Genomic DNA, 12,022 nt, shown 5'->3' on the forward strand with positions numbered 1-12,022 from the left:
TAGCCAGAAGATTGAGCCCCAGACTAGCAGATGCAAAACGGGTCATTGTGATCCAAGCAGGCTTATCTATTGCAATCGACTATATCTATGGAGAAGGAACACACCTTGAAAAAGCTCTAAATTTTACAAGCAGGCATCTACTTCGCAACTGAGGTTGTTTTTTGCAAATTACCCCAATGCTCTGTTCTTTGCACTGGGTCTTTACTGAGCACAGAGTCCTGTTCAAGGTCCCAATCCTGATGTGCAAAGCCCTCAGTGGCAGCCATGACAGCTGCTTTCCTCCAGAATAATGAAACTGTAGACTGATGTGGGGGAGGACTGGGAGTGCAAGAGATAAGAATGTTCACACAACTGGACCCAGACTATGGAGCCACATCTTGGAGATATGCATTGTGACTGTGACTTGCAGGAGGTGTATGGATGTGACTTCAGTTAGAAAAACAATCATGGAGCTAACCACTTTCAGAATTAAATAAAAAACTCAATTCTTTGACCTAGCTTACCCCCAATCATTTCTACACACACACACACACACACACACACACACTCCAGTGATGGTGACCATATAATTAAATAGATAGAACCCTTCCTGCTGTCTAGACAAAGATTTTTTTCCCCACTAGTTCCCACCATGTAGACTTCTTTTAAATCCTGTTTGCCCTACCAGTTGATTGGATGACAGTTAAGTCAGTTAGGGACAATCAGGGGTCTCATGTTGCTGTTTACACAGTACTGTAAGTAAAAGGGGCTTGACACTGCACTGGAAGAAGGGAATATGTGGCAAGAGGAAGTTAAAAAGAGTGTAAGCTGTGGGGCAGTGTTCTGCAGTCTGATCCAGGAGACTGCTCTTCTAATGCAAAGGGCTAAATAAGAAGCTCCTTTTGCTCTGACCTAGGAGCTGCACTCACCAGCCCCTCCCTCATTCATTCACAGATAGCCAGGACAGGGCATCTTTGCTTCACATGTTGCCAGGCAACCCCTGCCATTAAGGTGCATTGCAGGGCCCTTCTCCACTGGCACACAGCAGCTACTAATGGGAGTGGATCACCACAGAAAAAAACAACCATCAGTGAGACAGGGAAAAATGGTTTCTCTCCCACCTAGAATCTTTCATTTTATCTTTGAGGGGCACTGTTTCTTGAACCCTCTTCTGCTACACTGTTGAACACCTGACACTAAAGACCCTTAAAGACATTGAGGTAACTATCTGCTGTCCTATTGGATAACTATCCCACAAAATGAAAAATGCCAAAAGAAAGGCAGGTGTTCTATGTTCAAAACTTTTTTTTTTTGAGGGTGGGGAAGGGAGAAGGAACGGCAAAATTGATAAAATAATGGCAAACACTTGAGACTGAAATCTTGTGTGATGTTTTAAACTGACAGTTTTCACACAAAGTACTCCCCCAGATGAAAAGTATCAGTTGTGTCAGCTGGCAGTAGGCTAGCTCATGGGTTGAAATGCTTTAAAAGTTGACTGCTATCAGTTACATGCATTCAAAAATAACACTTCACTATAGCACTCTGTTATCAAATCTTCACTAAGAAGATTTGGGGAGAGGGAGCCAACAGTTAATGTGAATTATGGGCCTTGATTTTCAAACCTGCTGAGCACCTACAAATCCGATTTAAACCAGTGAGAGCTGTAGGTGCTCAGTGCTTCTGAAAAGCAGGCCTATAATGTGCTTCAAAAAGCCATCTTTTTTTCTTGATTAGATTTTGATATCAGCCTATACAGTGGGTTTCATCTCCCTTACAGCAGATAATGACAGGAAAATATCTGAGGACAATATCCTTGACTCAAAGGCTCCAGCTGTCTTCTTAAGCAAGATTATTTTTCTTGTGCAAGATTTTCCTATATATTACAATGAGAGTGTTGTTTTGTTATTTGAGGATCTGCATACTGGCTGAAGGCTCCCGTTGAGCACTGATTGCAGGCTCCAAGTGATTGAGCTAGGGTTGCCAATTTTGCTTGGACATATTCCTGGTGGTTTCCTCACATGACATAATCTTTAATTAAATATTAATCTTTAATTCCTGGAGACTCCAGGACAATCCTGGAGGCTTGGTAACCGTAGACTGAGCATTTCAGTCAACAGAGCATTCACTAATGTTCATGGCAACATATCAATTCTTTCAATTAACAATGAACTGATGGCTGATTGACTATAAATTGAGAAATCTGAGCTCCAGGCACTTTTATCATCAGTACAGTTTTACACAAGATTAGTCGCAGCTTGCATTAGATAGTAATCTCTAATGCTCTGAACCTCCAATGAGCTTCTCATGGGTGAACCAGTGCCCCTACATGGAGCCCCATTGAAGTCCCCCAAGAGAACTTGTTCCAGAATTGGAATCTGACTCTTATAATATAGTAGACATTCTTTTTCTTATACTCCCGACTTTTAATATAGTTAGATTGTGAAAACTGGAAGAGAATACAGAACCTGTATCATCTTCTGGAACAAGACTCTGATTTAGGGCCCAAACTCAACTTCTTTCTGTAGCTTGCTTTTATTGGTAAATAAAAAAATAATACAACATAAGTCTAAGTCTAAGCTTCCTTTCTGAGTTTGGCTGTCCCTAAATTTTCACTTCAGTACCTCAGTACTAGCCCCTGAGTTCATTCTGTTAAGAGTCACTTCTATTTCCCTTATGTTACAGTGGAGTTAATGAGCTCTTACCTACTACAATGAAACAGCAGGACTTCAACAGGTTTATTTTATATGGAAGGTTTAAATACTGCTAGTAATATGGATCAACAGAAGAATCCTGCTACCCTGTGAAACTCAGGCCACCCCGGGTATCTCACGTTGGTATCTAAAAACTAAGTTATTGTAATGATCAGTGCAGACAGCGCTTCCATCAGCAAGTGTTGCTGAATCTTTAGTGTTAAGTTGTCTTGTTTTGACATTATGTTGTTGTCTTAATGGCAAAGATGGGCTTGGAAGAAGTTAAGTCCTGCCTGTGTATTCTGGAGGTTGTTACTTATAGCAGTCTTAGCCTGGGATGCGTGAACTAATAATGAATAACAAGATAATTGTTATCTCTGTAAATCAAGGAATCCTTCTTGAACCATGACATGACCCATTGTGTTATGATATTCTTACTTCTAACTTTTTAGGTTTAAAACATGTCTTGTGCCTCTGGGTTCTTAATTCTTCAAGAATTGCAGGCAGAACTGTTCAAAATAGGGCCCTGATCCTGCAAAACTAGTCATATGAGCTTAACTTTATACATTACACATGTGAGTGGTCTAATTGGGATTATGTAATGTTTAGTGTGTGTATAATGGCTGCCATCCTGGCTGACACACTGGGAATTGAACTGGAGACCTCCAGAGCTAAAAGCATGAGCTGCTACAGCTTGAGTGAAAGCTCTCTAGCTGGTGTTGTAACAGCCTCATATCCTGTGCTGATTGAGCATGGAGGGGGACTTGTAATACATACTTACCTGTAGGTTACAGGTACATGACCCTTTGTAGGATCAGATCCTAAAACTGCCATATAGAACTGGAAGAGACCTCCAAGGTCGTTGAGTCCAGCTCCCTATTGCAGGCAATCCCATCATACAATCCTATTCATAAAGTTTTCAAACTCCATTCTAAAACTAGTTAGGAGTAGTAGCCTTATTAGAAGGCTGTTCCACAACCTCACTCATTTGATTGTTAGAAACCTTCTTCTAATTTCCAACCTAAATTTATTCATGTCCAATTTATTCCCGTTTTTACAGCCATTTGAACAACTCTAACCAATACTCAATCATATATATATATATAATTTAAAAGTAGCTCACTTCCGCCTTGTGAAACACCTTCCACTTACTGTTTTAGAAGGTTTATACAAGCCCCTGTACTCCTGGCATACAAGTGAAATCACCTTACACCCACATGGAGATGCTATACCTCTGCCCTCAAACCCTTAAGGAATGCATGGTTATTTTATTTTTCGTTACTCTGTTTCATAAAAAGCAATTCAGTGTGCCTACTAAGCCCTGGCCTACACTAGGACTTTAGGTGGAATTTAGCAGTGTTAAATTGATGTAAACCTGCATCCGTCCATATGATGAAGCCCTTTATTTTGACTTAAAGGGCTCTTAAAATTGATTTCTGTACTCCACACCTGACAAGTGGATTAGTGCTTAAATCGGCCTTGCCAGGTCGAATTTGGAGTACTGTGGACACAATTTGACGGTATTGGCCTCCAGGAGCTATCCCAGAGTGCTCCACTGTGACCACTCTGGACAGCACTCTTAACTCAGATGCACTGGCCAGGTAGACAGGAAAAGAACCGCAAACTTTTGAATCTCATTTCCTGTTTGGCCAGCGTGGCAAGCTGCAGGTGACCATGCAGAGCTCATCAGCACAGGTGACCATGATGGAGTCCCAGAATCGCAAAAGAGCTCCAGCATGGACCGAACGGGAGGTACGGTATCTGATCTCTGTATGGGGAGAGGAATCCGTGCTATCAGAACTCCGTTCCAGTTTTCGAAATGCCAAAACCTTTGTCAAAATCTCCCAGGGCATGAAGGACAGAGGCCATAACAGGGATCCGAAGCAGTGCCGTGTGAAACTTAAGGAGCTGAGGCAAGCCTACCAGAAAACCAGAGGGGCGAATGGCCGCTCCGGGTCAGAGCCCCAAACATGCCGCTTCTATGATGAGCTGCATGCCATTTTAGGGGGTTCAGCCACCACTACCCCAGCCGTGTTCTTTGACTCCTTCAGTGGAGATGGAGGCAACATGGAAGCAGGTTTTGGGGACAAAGAAGATGATAATGATGATGATGATGAGGTTGTAGATAGCTCACAGAAAGCAAGCGGAGAAACCGGTTTTCCCGACAGCCAGGAACTCTTTCTCACCCTGGACCTGGAGCCAGTATCCCCGGAACCCACCCAAGGCTGCCTCCTGGACCCGGCAGGCGGAGAAGGGACCTCCGGTGAGTGTACCTTTTAAAATACTATACATGGTTTAAAAGCAAGCGTGTGAAAGGATTAATTTGCCCTGGCATTCGTGGCTCTCCTGGATGCACTCCCAAAGCCTTTGCAAAAGGTTTCTGGGGAGGGCAGCCTTATTCCGTCCTTTATGGTAGGACACTTTACCACTCCAGGCCAGTAACATGTACTCGGGAATCATTGTAGAACAAAGCATTGCAGTGTATGTTTGCTGGCGTTCACACAACATCCGTTCTTTATCTCTCTGTGTTATCCTCAGGAGAGTGAGATATCATTCATGGTCACCTGGTTGAAATAGGGTGCTTTTCTTCAGGGGACACTCAGAGGAGCCCGTTCCTGCTGGGCTGTTTGCCTGCGACTGAACAGAAATGTTCCCTGCTGTTAGCCACGGGGAGGGGGAAGGGTTGAGGGGGTAGCCACGCGGTGGGGGGAGGCAAAATGCGACCTTGTAACGAAAGCACGTGTGCTATGTATGTAATGTTAACAGCAAGGTTTACCCTGAAAGAGTGTAGCCACTGTTTTATAAAATGTGTCTTTTTAAATACCGCTGTCCCTTTTTTTTTCTCCACCAGCTGCATGTGTTTCAATGATCACAGGATCTTCTCCTTCCCAGAGGCTAGTGAAGATTATAAAGAAAAAAAAACGCACTCGTGATGAAATGTTCTCTGAGCTCATGCTGTCCTCCCACACTGACAGAACACAGACGAATGCATGGAGGCAAATAATGTCAGAGTGCAGGAAAGCACAAAATGACCGGGAGGAGAGGTGGCGGGCTGAAGAGAGTAAGTGGCGGGCTGAAGACAGGGCTGAAGCTCAAATGTGGCTGCAGCATGATGAGAGGAGGCAGGATTCAATGCTGAGGCTGCTGGAGGATCAAACCAGTACGCTCCAGTGTATGGTTGAGCTGCAGCAAAGGCAGCTGGAGCACAGACTGCCACTACTGCCCCTGTGTAACCAACCGCCCTCCTCCCCAAGTTCCATAGCCTCCACACCCAGACGCCCAAGAATGCAGTGGGGGGGCCTCTGGCCAACCAGCCACTCCACCACAGAGGATTGCCCCAAAAAAAGAAGGCTGGCATTCAATAAATTTTAAAGTTGTAAACTTTTAAAGTGCTGTGCTTAAAGTGCTGTGTGGCATTTTCCTTCCCTCCTCCACCACCCCTCCTGGGCTACCTTGGTAGTCATTCCCCTATTTGTGTGATGAATGAATAAAGAATGCATGAATGTGAAACAACAATAACTTTATTGCCTCTGCAAGCAGTGATCAAAGGGAGGAGGGGAGGGTAGTTAGCTTACAGGGAAGTAGAGTGAACCAAGGGGTGGGGGGTTTCATCAAGGAGAAACAAACAGAACTTTTACACCGTAGCCTGGCCAGTCATGAAACTGGTTTTCAAAGCTTCTCTGATGCGCACCGCGTCCTCCTGTGCTCTTCTAACCGCCCTGGTGTCTGGCTGCACGTAACCAGCAGCCAGGCGATTCGCCTCAACCTCCCACCCCACCATAAACGTCTCCCCCTTACTTTCACAGATATTGTAGAGCGCACAGCAAGCAGTAATAACAGTGGGAATACTGGTTTCGCTGAGGTCTAAGCGAGTCAGTAAACTGCGCCAGCGCGCCTTTAAACGTCCAAATGCACATTCTACCACCATTCTGCACTTGCTCAGCCTGTAGTTGAACAGCTCCTGACTACTGTCCAGGCTGCCTGTGTACGGCTTCATGAGCCATGGCATTAAGGGGTAGGCTGGGTCCCCAAGGATAACTATAGGCATTTCAACATCCCCAACAGTTATTTTCTGGTCTGGGAATAAAGTCCCTTCCTGCAGCTTTTGAATCAGATCAGAGTTCCTGAAGATGCGAGCATCATGTACCTTTCCCGGCCATCCCACGTTGATGTTGGTGAAATGTCCCTTGTGATCCACCAGTGCTTGCAGCACTATTGAAAAGTATCCCTTGCGGTTTATGTACTCACTGGCTTGGTGCTCCGGTGCCAAGATAGGGTTATGGGTTCCATCTATGGGGCCACCACAGTTAGGGAATCCCATTGCAGCAAAGCCATCCACTATGACCTGCACATTTCCCAGGGTCACTACCCTTGATATCAGCAGATCTTTGATTGCGTGGGCTATTTGCATCACAGCAGCCCCCACAGTAGATTTGCCCACTCCAAATTGATTCCCAACTGACCGGTAGCTGTCTGGCATTGCAAGCTTCCACAGGGCTATCGCCACTCGCTTCTCAACTGTGAGGGCTGCTCTTATCTTGGTATTCATGTGCTTCAGGGCTGGGGAAAGCAAGTCACAAAGTTCCATGAAAGTGCCCTTACGCATGCGAAAGTTTCGCAGCCACTGCGAATCGTCCCAGACCTGCAACACTATGCGGTCCCACCAGTCTGTGCTTGTTTCCTGAGCCCAGAATCGGTGTTCCACCGCATGAACCTGCCCCATTAGCACGATGCATGCATTGGCAGGGCCCATGCTTTCAGAGAAATCTGTGTCCATGTCCTGATCACTCACGTGACCGCGCTGATGTTGCCTCCTCACCCGGTATCACTTTGCCAGGTTCTGGTGCTGCATATACTGCTGGATAATGCGCGTGGTGTTTAATGTGCTCCTAATTGCCAAAGTGAGCTGAGCGGCCTCCATGCTTGCCTTGGTATGGCGTCCGCACAGAAAAACGGCGCGGAACGATTGTCTGCCGTTGCTTTGACGGAGGGAGGGGCGACTGACTACATGGCTTACAGGGTTGGCTTACAGGGAATTAAAATCAACAAAGGGGGTGGCTTTACTTCAATGAGTATTTCAGGCAGGACTTCACGGAGGGTTCCAATAAGAAATGGTGCACCTAAGTAATTGTCCTTATTGGAACAAGCAGGTTGGTCTGGCCTCTGATTGATACATGGCTAGATTTACCTCACTTCACCTTCTCTGTGAATGACTGCAGTGTTACCTAGAGGAGTGAGTCCCCTAGACGGGGGAGTGGGGGAAGCAAATGAGTACAAAACAAATCTGGTCTATTTCTTGTTTTGATCCACTCCATCTATCTTTTACATCTTTGGCTGACAGCAGACGATGCAGAAGGACTGCAAGCCATCCACATCTCATTGCTGCTCGGCAGAAGACGGTGCAGTAGGACTGCTAGCCATCCTCATCTCTTGCCTGCCTGGCAGAAGATAGTACAGTAGGACTCCTAGCAATCCATATCACCTGCCTGCTCACCATAAGATGGTTCAATAGGACTGACTGCAGGACTAAAGAGAATGATCTGGTCAAGTCACTCCAAATTTAGTCCCTGCGCCCATGTCTGCCCAGGCGCTCCCAGCCGACGCGGCCAGGAGCATCTCGGACATGACGATGACGGCTACCAGTCGTATTGTACCATCTGCTGCCACAAGGCAAGGGGTTGCTGCTACTGTGTAGCAATGCAGTACCGCGTCTGCCAGCACCCAGGAGACATACGGTGACGGTTACCTGAGCGGGCTCCATGCTTGTCGTGGTATGGCTTCCGCACAGGTAACTCAGGAAAAAAGGCGCTCAACGATTGTCTGCCCTTGCTTTCATGGAGGGAGGGAGGGAACGGGGGCCTGACGATATGTACCCAGAACAACCCGCGGCAATGTTTTCACCCCATCAGGCATTGGGATCTCAACCCAGAATTCCAATGGGCAGCAAAGACTGCGGGAACTGTGGGATAGCTACCCACAGTGCAACACTCCCGAAGTTGACTCTAGCCTCGGTACTGTGGAAGCGCTCAGTCAAGTTAATGCACTCAATGCACTTAGAGCATTTTCTGTGGGGACACACACACTTGAATATATAAAACCAATTTCTAAAAAAACGACTTCTATGAATTCGACCTAATTTCGTAGTGTAGACATACCCGTGCAGTATTGGATATTGTTTTGCTCAGCAGACAAATCTATTGCTTTTGCAAGTTTCTGCTCAAAGATTGGGAAGCCTTCTTCACAAAAAGAAATACCTGATTATTTTATTCCTTAGGAAGGTACGTTAGCTGCTACATATTTTGAAGCGTTTTCCCAGCATGGTACTATTTTTATCCCCTTGTACTTATGTCTTACAATTGCCAGAGTTAGCTGACCCACGAGCACATGCCTGGTCTGCTCCCTGGACAGATCACACAGCCATCTCTGCCAGGCAGGAAGTGGTGAATGAATTTAAGGATTAGGGTAGGACCACTAGTAAACACTAGTAGCATATTTGTTAATCGACGGGAAATTACCAATATGATATATAGCTGGAATGAAGCATGGCCCTCTCTGGCTTTTGAGCTTTGACAGGTTAAAAAAGCAAAGCCAGTAATATGAAAAGGACATTGATTTGCTGCCATGAGTTCTAACAGAGACCTACCTAATCATAGCAAAAAAGGGTCCATGGACAGCAAATCCCAGGAATGTAGCCTGAAGCCTCAAACTCTGGAGAAGGGCCAGCCATAAAGCTTCCTCCCCTTAAGTTGGGTCTTGGACACAGAAGCCATTTACAGATGCTAAATTTTACTTAGTGGCTGTGCTGCACAAGCCAAAAATAAATCAATTTGTTATTTAAACTCCACAAATGTAGTTCACATTTGTTTAAATCCATGGTTCCCAGGCCTGCCAGTGACTGCGAGGTAAGAATTTTTGGGAAATAGACTAATTGCCCTTGGAGGCTCTTGTATGATGCATCTGTTGACACATGCAAATTATGCACACTACAGTGTATTTTGGTGTATGGAGCCTATATTAACCTTGTGTAAGTGATGAAGTGGTAAACTTTTACTGAAAGGAAAAACAACTGGGCTCCAAAGTGTCCCCTTTACTATGAGTACAGGATGTACATTACTCCAGCTCACTACACGAAATAGGTGTTTATTTTTTGTCTGCCTAAATGACTGTGGTTGGAAAATATTCAGCAAAATTAGTATTACCAGGTTAGATTCATCGGAGACGGGTGAAGAGAATCCTATACATTTGTCCAAATATGTCACAGCGTATAAAAAATGTACATGACATATGGTTCAATTTTATGTCACAGAAAAGATATGCTTTGGACATTATTACATATTTATCATGTAATTTAAATAAATATACCTTTTATATATAGAATCACAAAAACTTTATATAGGAATGTCTAGTTTCATGCCATAATCTTGTACATTTACTAATACTTTGCACATATATACAGGATTTTTCATCTCAGTACTTCAGGAACATGAATTAACTGAGTCCCACAAAACGGGTATAAGGAATATAACTATTATGCTCATTTTGCAAAGGAGGCACAGCTCAGTAGATGGGGTGCAGGTTATCACCAGGGCAGATGAGATGTGCCAGGACATGTTATCACTGAAGCTTAGGAGACTCAGGAGAACACAGTGCTTGTTAACAAGCTAGTCTGGTTTTTCCAAATATGTGTTTTGCTAGAGCCTTCAGAATAGCACTTTGAGAGGCGGGAAGATCAGAGCTCCCCTTAGCCCTTCTCTCCCCCCTCTCAGGGTCGTTCACAAGATAAGTGTATCCACATACCTAAAAATGTGAGCTAAGTTTGTGGAGCAGAGTAGCCTAGACTTTCAGGCCAGTATGTGGAAAAATAAGTCACTCAGTGCTTCCCTGAACTACTCTGATATTAGGGAAGGGGAGGACACGGCACGGTATTTCTCATTGTGTAACAAACTCCAGAGCACACTGGGAAAAAAGTAGAGTCTGGACGCCAGAGATGTAGAGTCAGATCACTACCGTGGGAAGAACAGAAAAGACAGCAGACAGGAAGAATGTGGCTACTGAGATATTAGGACCAGGCAGAAAGCAAGTAGAAGTGCTGAGGAGTTTATCCTTCTGAGACTCTTTGTCTCCAAGAAACTGCTGTTTAATACAAGAAAAGGAGAAAAGAAAACCCACCATGTATTTTGTGTATCTCTTTGGGATATATCTAATAGATTGGTATACTTCATTTTTTAGGAACTGTTGCTTTGTTGTTTCATGTACTGCGAAAGGACTCCATGTTTCTAAAACCAAACTGGTTGCTTATTAAGAAAACAATTTACAGAGATGCTGCAACTGCACCTAGCATTCCAGCTATTTGCACACAGACTAACTTCCTGGTGTCTTCTTCAAACTCTTCCCTCCTGCAACCTGTGCTCCTCCATCCAAATTACATGCAGGTTGCTACACATGTCTTGCAGTGTTCTATTAAACACTTTGGTCTACAATAGCATTATTAATAATATCAGGATGTCCCGATTTATTGCTCTGGCAGACAACATGCCAATACTATCAGATCTGGAGAGGAAGATTCTTCTGTTGTGTCTATTCATCTGGAAAAGATGATCATGTTGCTGCAGACCCCAAGGCTGCTAATGATAGGGAGGTGTAGTGGTGGGTACTGAGTGCTAATGGTCAGGAGGTCTGATACTATGGTACTGATGATAAATGGTGATCCAGTATTAGTGGCCAGAAGAAGGATTGGGTGGAGTAAAATCCACCTCGCCCATAGGTACCATGTCATGGTAAGTGTCTCCATCGCTCAGAGAGCACTGCAGCAGCATCATATGCACCAAACTACTCTTGCAGCCATTGCTTTTTCTTTGCTTTCTCTGTTTCAGCCTTCTCGCTGATGTCACAAAAGCAGATGGGAGGAGTGGCGTGCTCATCTTTAGTCCCATGACTGCATCCGCTCTGCGCAGGCCAGATTCAGCAGTGCTTACGTTACCTGCGTCATGCGGCTCGGAGACAAAATTGAGGCTCTACTGCCACTGCTCCAGCTCTTCCAAGTGTGCAGTTCTGCATAATACTCCCTTGCTCTTTCTGTCCTTTGATCCTATTGCATCTTCTGCTGCTGATTATTTCTGCAGAATAATGCTGCTGTTCTCTGTGTTCATTCTGCCTGGCTTAAATTCATTGTACCCACTTCATACACCCCTCTTGTTGAATCTCAAGTTGATGAAAATATTGCCACCTTTTTTCCCCTCACTGGCATTTTTGGGGTAGAGCGGCGAGAAAGATCATTTCAGCACAGTCACGGCAGACTTACTGGACTAGTCATAGGTCACCAGGTGTTGGGCACCAGCTGTTTGATGACTGAC

The sequence above is a fragment of the Lepidochelys olivacea genome (assembly GCF_965140295.1).
Source record: "Lepidochelys olivacea isolate rLepOli2 genome assembly, chromosome: 2".
NCBI lineage: Eukaryota > Metazoa > Chordata > Testudines > Cheloniidae > Lepidochelys > Lepidochelys olivacea.